This window comes from Silene latifolia, chromosome 4 (assembly GCF_048544455.1).
Source record: "Silene latifolia isolate original U9 population chromosome 4, ASM4854445v1, whole genome shotgun sequence".
Taxonomy (NCBI): domain Eukaryota; kingdom Viridiplantae; phylum Streptophyta; class Magnoliopsida; order Caryophyllales; family Caryophyllaceae; genus Silene; species Silene latifolia.
The window spans coordinates 49,454,950-49,462,820 of NC_133529.1; the positions used below are offsets into that span (position 1 = coordinate 49,454,950).

General features: G+C 39.3%; 1 non-coding gene across 1 annotated transcript; it reads right to left on the reverse strand.

The window, feature by feature from the left end:
* Nucleotides 1–7,553: 7,553 nt before the first annotated feature.
* On the reverse strand, nucleotides 7,554–7,660 carry LOC141654404 (small nucleolar RNA R71). The gene has a single exon (XR_012547965.1). It is a non-coding gene; the product is annotated as a small nucleolar RNA R71 (small nucleolar RNA).
* Nucleotides 7,661–7,871: the final 211 nt, after the last annotated feature.

Genomic DNA, 7,871 nt, shown 5'->3' on the forward strand with positions numbered 1-7,871 from the left:
GAACCACTAGGGATAACCACTAAAAGCTGAGCTGAACATGCTGGATGCATCTCATCTTTAGCTACAGGAGAGGAAGGTTCAAAAGAAGAGGATCTCTGGCCTAGCTCGTGGCAATCTGAGCCTACATTCCTCCTCTTTAAGACCACTCCCCCTGCAGTTAGAGATGAAGTACCACCTAGTTCAGTAACAAGGGAACCCCTCTTCATAACTGTAACTGAAGTATTAGTATTCTGACCAGCTATTAAAGCTGCAGAAGTTGGAGAGCATTCTGATTGCATTACAGGGACATCATGAGTAGAAGAACTATCATATAGGAGAGATCTCTGACCTAGCTTTAAGCATCCTGAGTCTACATTCTCTACCACATTACTAGTCTTCTGCCCAGAGGAACCTGAGGTATCACCTTGCTCTAAAGTACTAGAGGAAAAGAGCTGGGGCTCCTCCACATCAGTAACAGAAACAGTCTCAGAGAGAACTTGGAAGGAATTAGTTGTTATCAGGTCATCAATAGGAACATCAGTGCTGGAGCATTCTGAGTGCATTACAGGAACATTCTGAGAAATAGAGCTAGCAGGAGGAAGAGATCTCTGACCTATCAATGAGTCTACTTTCTCCTCCACCATACTAGGCTGCTTCCCAGAAGATCCTGAGGTACCACCTAGCTCCACAACAGGCTCTACTGCTGGCTTTTTGGGCCTGGACTGCAACTTTTTGCAAGTAGAAGAGGTATGGCCAAGTTTACCACACTCCCCACAATAACAAGGCAACCATTCATAGACTACTTTTTGAGTGATTTGACCAATGTTGGGAACATTAAGAACAACATGGGTAGGAAGATCCTTGGAAACATCAACTTCCACCATTATCCTAGCAAAAGAAAGCTTGGATTTCTCTGTAGTTGCAGGATCAGCAAAGAGAGGTTTGCCTAGTTTACTTGCCATTTTACTTAGGACTTTCTCAGACCAAAGATAGGGATCCAATCCAGGAAACAGTATCCAAACTGGAACTCTAGCCACCCTCTCCATTTCCAGGGAGAAAGAAGGGGACCAGTGTTTAAGAATGAGAGAGTTTGAACCCACTTTCCATGGCCCTTTCCTAAGAACATTAGACATTTCTTCCTCAGAGTTAAATCGAAAGGAGAACCATCCACTTCTGAAATACTGAACAATCGGAATACCAATAGTACCCCAATGAGCAGAAACATAATCTTGGATAGTTTTAAGAGATGGTTTTGATCCAAGAATATGACCCATTAAAGTATTTTCCCAGATTTTAAGTTCAGCAGCAAAGTCAGATTCCTCAAGATCAATTTCAGATGACTGAACACTTTGTTCACAGTAAAAAAGATTCATACCTAACTTCTGAGACTTATTAACCACTGAACTCCATTTTTCCCCAATTTTTTTAGAAGAATTAGGACCCAAATTAGGTATAGCAGTCGCAGTAGGAACATTAACTGTATCGGTAACAGTATTATCAACAGGTAAAACAGTAGTAGTTTCACACGAAGTATCCGTATGATTATGAGTAGCAGTATTATGAGTAACAGTATTATCAACAGTATTATCCACAGAAGAATCCAAAACAGAGATAGAATTAATCGAACAATTAATAGTTTGAATTGGGGATTTAGCCGAAAGAGAAAGACCTTTGGAGGTGGAAGTAGGACCATTAGACCGAATTAAAGAAGAAGTTTGAGAAATTCCAGCTGCTTTAATGGCGGAATCAATCAAGACATTCACCGTGTTCGGAGGATTTGGCGCCAAAGATAACTCTCCCAAATCACCACCATTCTCTTCAATGAGAGATTCAGAAGAAAGCACCGCCATGGATGGAGCTATGGAGGCCTTAGAGCGAGAAATATGACCCCTAGTTCGCGCCATTGGAGAAGGCGAGAAGAGAAACTAGAAGGAAGCCATGGAAATGAAAAGAAAAAGTTTGTTAGAAAAACGGTTTTAGAAAAGTTGTTAGAGAGAAAAAGTTTTTAGAGAAAAAATTTTCTAGAAAATTAGAATTGTGTGAATGAATAATAAAAGAACCCATTTGATTCTCTTAGAGGGAAAAACCGGTGGGTGTGGGGAGGGTGCCCTATGCATGGGCTTGATTCTCTAACCAAGAATATAGGCATGCAAGGCTAGTCCCTAGAGGTAATAATCATGTTCCTATTTAAAATAAAAACACAATATTAATCCTCATACACCCTCCATTATTTCGGTCCATATAAGATAAAATGGGTTCCATTTTATCTTTGTCAATTTATCAATTGTCACATGTCACAAGTCATGTAAAATTGTCATGCATATTTAACATATTAAAATCAACGTATTAATAAAAATATGTCATGTACAAAATCGACTTAGTAATTCATAATTACTTGTACCAAAACGGTTTACCAATTATAAATCACAACATCTTGTATCTATAATAAATTATTCATTCAGTTTCAATTGTTTCCGTAAACAATAATTTCATCTAAGTAATAAAACAATTCGATCACTTAGACCGTATCTTATTTAATCAAATTACAATGAGACACGTAAATATTACTTCCAAAATCGTCCGTCAATTTTCAAGTAATTTAATTAACTCGTATCGTCATACGATCAATTAAATATTCAATTAAGAGTGTTATCCTTTAGGTATGACCTAAGGGGATCAACTGATCACCACCGTCGCACGACAGTAATGTCAAACTCTACTCAGCCAATCATTACCGATATGTGTGGACCAATTGACTGTAAAATATTACATCCCACATGTATTCTTAAAAATGAGATTTAAACATGTGATCATCATGATCGACAGTTGTGATCGCATTATTGTCGGAGGACACATATTCCAACAGTAGGTGGTTGTTTAGCCGGTGGTTAAGGGGTGCTTGGTGACGATGGGTGGCAGGCTAGTGATGACGGAGATGGGTGGTGTTAGTGGTGGTTGATGGTGTCGGGTTTGGTGGTTCAAAAAGGGGTGTGTACACGGGTGGTAGTCGTGTATAAGGGAGTGTTGTTGATTTTGTTTTGAGTCGGGTTTTTAATTGGGTGACTCGGGTTTTGTATAATCGGGTTTAATATTGTAATCCTTTAATAATAATAAATAATTAAACAATAAATAATAATAGAAAAACATATTTAATAATTAATGAAAGATTATAATATGTATGTTAGGTGACGAGTTGTGAAGGAAGTATAATTGGAATCGGTTGCTTGATTATTGGATTGCTTTAAGCTGCTTAATTGGATTTGCTTGTGATGTGACTCTTAATTGCGCACATTTAGTCCCCTAATTGAACCTATTTTGCATAATAATATAGCATTTCATGGCCATTTTATCCGTCAATTCCTTCCTATTTTGCTTTCCTAGTGCATTTTATATGTCTTATAGGAAAGGAGATAATGAGGCGGAATTCCCGTCTCTCGCGCATATTCGGGAGCTTGTTGACTATCTTGGATGGACTAGTACGAAGAGGAGCAAGAATGATCACCAAGAATGTAGGAATAAAGAATATATCGAAGGATCATAGGCTTAAAAGCAAGGATGACGAAAAGGAAGCCATTACAAGAAGAAATTGCTCGGAACCAAACCAAGATTTCGTTTTTGGCTCTGAAAGTATGCTAGATGAAACGGCGTCGAAAAATCAAGTGGTCTAGGCTTTTGAATCACTCCAATAGGAGTTCGGATGAGGAAATGACGTCCATTTTACAATCCGAGCTCAAATGGACAAGCTGTCCGAGGATCCGCGCGTCCCGAGACTCAATCCGCGCGTCCCGAGCTGCTTTGCCATTTCAGAAGATCCTGTCCCAGGATCCGCGCGTCCCTAGCTCAGGATGAGCATCCCAGACCTAGGATCCGCGCATTTCCCTCAGGACTTGCAAAGCTCTACTCAACACTTAGCATTGTTATTCACTAATCTACCCTTGCTTAACCTAATGATGTACCACTATATATACTCCATTTGTAATAATCAATTGAACCAAGTTCTCTTAGATTAGATTAAGCTTCTTTAGATTAGATTAAGACTTTATTAGGAGTAGATTAGAATAGATTAGCATTTAATCTTTCTAAAAATTACATATTAGTCTTTCCTTAATCATTGTTCAAGTTTATTATTATTGGGTAATTGAAGATTATTGGGTTATTATTGGAGAATTGACAACTCTTCATCAATCAATCAAGTTTTCTTCTATTATTCTTTGCTTTATTATTTGGATCATCTCATATAGGTATAATCCCTTTTACTCTTGTTTAATTATTGTTAATCACATCATTTATTCATCATGTTTTGGTTTGTTAGTATGATTGACAACCTTATTAACATGTTAAACTTGATCATGAGTGAGTAGTTCTTTAGCTAGGATTAATGGGGAATTAGGGGAAACAAACATGGGGATTGATCTATGCTTAATCTAATATGTTTTCATAATTAATTTGGTTGCTTGTTGTGATTTCAACTTATGCACATGTTATGTTTGATGAAATGCGAGCCTATGAATCCTTGCATTTTTTACCCATCTATTATCTCTTCAATGAGGCTTGTAAGATATAAACCAACTCGGGCCTTATGAGACCATGCATAGAGTTGAATAGGAAGGATTAAGTCGACTTGTAGGTGTTTTACAGTTTAGACGACTCGGCTCCGGGACCCAAACCTTCTTAGGGATTGTAAGATATACACTAACTCGATCCCATCACAACAATAAGTGATTGCATCTAGTTGCGAACATGTTTGTATGATCAACTCCCATGAATTCCCTTATGATCCCATGACATCCTAGTATCTTTATCATTTGTTTACATCCTTTCATTTTATTGCTTACTTTTCATTGCTTTCATTAGTTTAGAATCAATCAATTCCCATTTCAATTGTGACAAACCCCAAGCACAACTACAATTAGATTGAACAATTTGAGTACCCCCGTCCCGTTGATCGACCCTGACTTGCTTGCTATGCTAGTAGTTGGGTATAAATGTGTTTGATGGCGGACAACGACCCGCTCCATCAGCTTGCCAGGTAAGTTAACTACTCGACTTTACTTTATTGGTAATTGGAGAATTGTTGGAAGATGGATTATTGTTACAATTGTTGTCTTGAGCATATCGTCGTAATTTTTGTCTTGAGCATATTATTATCATTGTTGTCTTATGAGCATATTATTATACCGTTGGTTGGTTTTCAGTTGTTGATTGGGTATGAAAAAGATTGACATTGAGATTGGCATGGCTACTGAGATTATTTGGTCGGTCAGGCACGAGGATGTGTAAGTGCCGTGGTCCTGTACGGTATGATGGTCGGACAGGCATGGTGGCGTAAGGAGTGGGCCATGGTCCTGAGCAGTACAACGCGTGTGGTGTCGGATTGAATACACCGTGTGGTGTCGTGTTTGGTTAAGGCGTGTGATGGTTCCACGGTTGAGCCGTGTGCTTGTGTGTGACGGTCTTGATTTGAGCTTTTATCGTATCGCATTGTTATTGTTTTTTTGGTTATCCTACTCAACCTCGTGGTTGACAGTGTATTCGTTAACATCTTTGATGAACCATATTGGGGAGCAGATATTGCAGGTCTTAAAGATTAGCTGACTTGGGGAGCTTACGGGAATGCCTGAGGATTGGCCAGTCTACCTAGAAGTCTAGACCACATAGATTATTTAAGTCACTTGTTTGTCTTCCGTTGCGAGTTGTATTTAAATTGTATTAAGTTTTAGTTTGTTTAAGTTGTAATAAACATGTGTTCACTTTAATAAAGTACTTTGGTTTGTTATCTTTGTTATTCACTACCTCAGGAAACCGAGATGGTAACGCTCTCATTTATTTGGGATGTCTAGCTAAAGGCTCTTGGATAAATGGGGGTGTTACATGATCATAGTAGACCCGATTCAAACTTGTTTGCCTCTCCTATTGATATTGGGGAGGATGTGGAGCTTCATTTGCATCCGGATTAGGTTGAAATTGTAACACCCCCATACTCCAAGTGCCTTACCAGGACCACTCAGGTATAAGGATGCTACCATCTCGGTTACCCGAGGCATGATAATCATAAGACAATAACGAAACAACATTTAATAGTATAACTTTAGTGAAAAGTACAAACCAAAGCCAAATCCCAAAATACGGGTACAAGTTCTCAATCCAACTGTCTAAACAACTAAATGCAAAGTTTATTAAACTACAAAGCTACAGCGGAAGACTTCTATCGTCAGACAGTGGCACATCCCAGCAATCCCATGTGACTCAACTCAAACCTGCTCAATTACTGCTCACCATCCCCGTATGGATCACCGCAGGTTTTACAAACAACAACACGGGGTCAGTACTAATCACACAATCTATATTTATATCAACAATACGATAAACAGATATTCACACCGTCACACACACAATCACACCAGTCCCATCAATCTCAATACTGACTGTCCACTGGACCAGCCCTGCCAGTGGGGGACCGCAGCCGTTCCCACCTAAGCCCCGCTCATCGTACGAGCGATAACCCTGTCCATTAATGTGCACATCCCCTTCCGTGGCGGGTTCCACGAAGGGCGAAACTAGGGCGTGAAGCCACTCCCGCAAGTGACCCAACTCAGCCGAGAACGCATCTCGAGAACCAGAGAAAAACAATCACAATCAACAACCGTCACAATACAATTACTATATTAATCAATCAATCTCAACACATCAACAATCATCTCATTATGGGACTAATACTGAGTAGGGAAACCCTACCTGGAAAGCACAACAATCAGACGGTCTCAATAGCTGTATCAAAATGCCTCTTCTACAAATCCTCCTCCTATCATACATACACATAATCACTACCAATCATAATCTACAACAAAACCCCAAAATCCCCATATTAGGGTTTAACCAACTTTAAGGAAAAACTATAAAAATGGTACATAGATCTTACCCTCGACGCAAGGATCTCAACGGTATAACGAGAGGTGAAAACCGACCTTCCAAACTCCGGGATTTGCTAACAATGCGATTAAAGTGAAGAACGTACTTTGCTTTCTCTCTTGACAGGGATTAGGTTTTGAAAAAGTGTTTAAGAACAATGACGGAAGTATTATATACCTTAATCGCATAATTAACAAAACCCGAGAAATAACTCCCCGTAAACCGGCTACTCGATCGAGTAGCTAAGGTACTCGATCGAGTGCCCCCTTACTCGATCGAGTACCCACGTTACTCGATCGAGTACCCAACAGGTCAGAAACCTATATTAAATCGCAACTCACCCTTACTCGACAGAGTAAGGCCTACTCGATAGAGTACCCAGAGACTCATAAATCCGTAGTATTACAGAAATATTTCAAAAATATGTGTTTCTTTGTTTAACAAATGAGAGTATGTTGGACCATTTAGAGAGATTTAATAGAAAATGCATTTTGGTGAAAAAGAATGGTGTCTCCGAACATGTTTTAAAACTCATGCTCTTTCCTCTTACTCTTGGGGATGAAGCCGAAAGATGGTTATATTCTCACCTTCCTAGCACATTTTCTACTTGGGATGACCTTGCCCAAGTCTTTCTTACCAAATATTTTCCACCTTCTAAAACCGCCAAACTAAGAAATGAGATCTTTACTTTTCAACAAGGCGAGTTTGAGAATTTATGTGAGGCTTGGGAAAGGTTATATGAATTTTTGAGAGCTTGCCCTCATCATGGGATCCCAATTTGGCTAATCACACAAACTTTCTTTAACAATTTGCATCATGCCATTAAAGAACTGATAAATGCTTCGGCCAGAGGTGCCTTTGATAGTTTGGGTGATGATGAGGCAAGATCTTTGCTTGAGAAAGTGGCTAAGACGGATGCTAATTATGGGTTTGGGAGAGTGACACGATTGATTGAACCACAAGTTGAGGTCGATTCTTCCTCT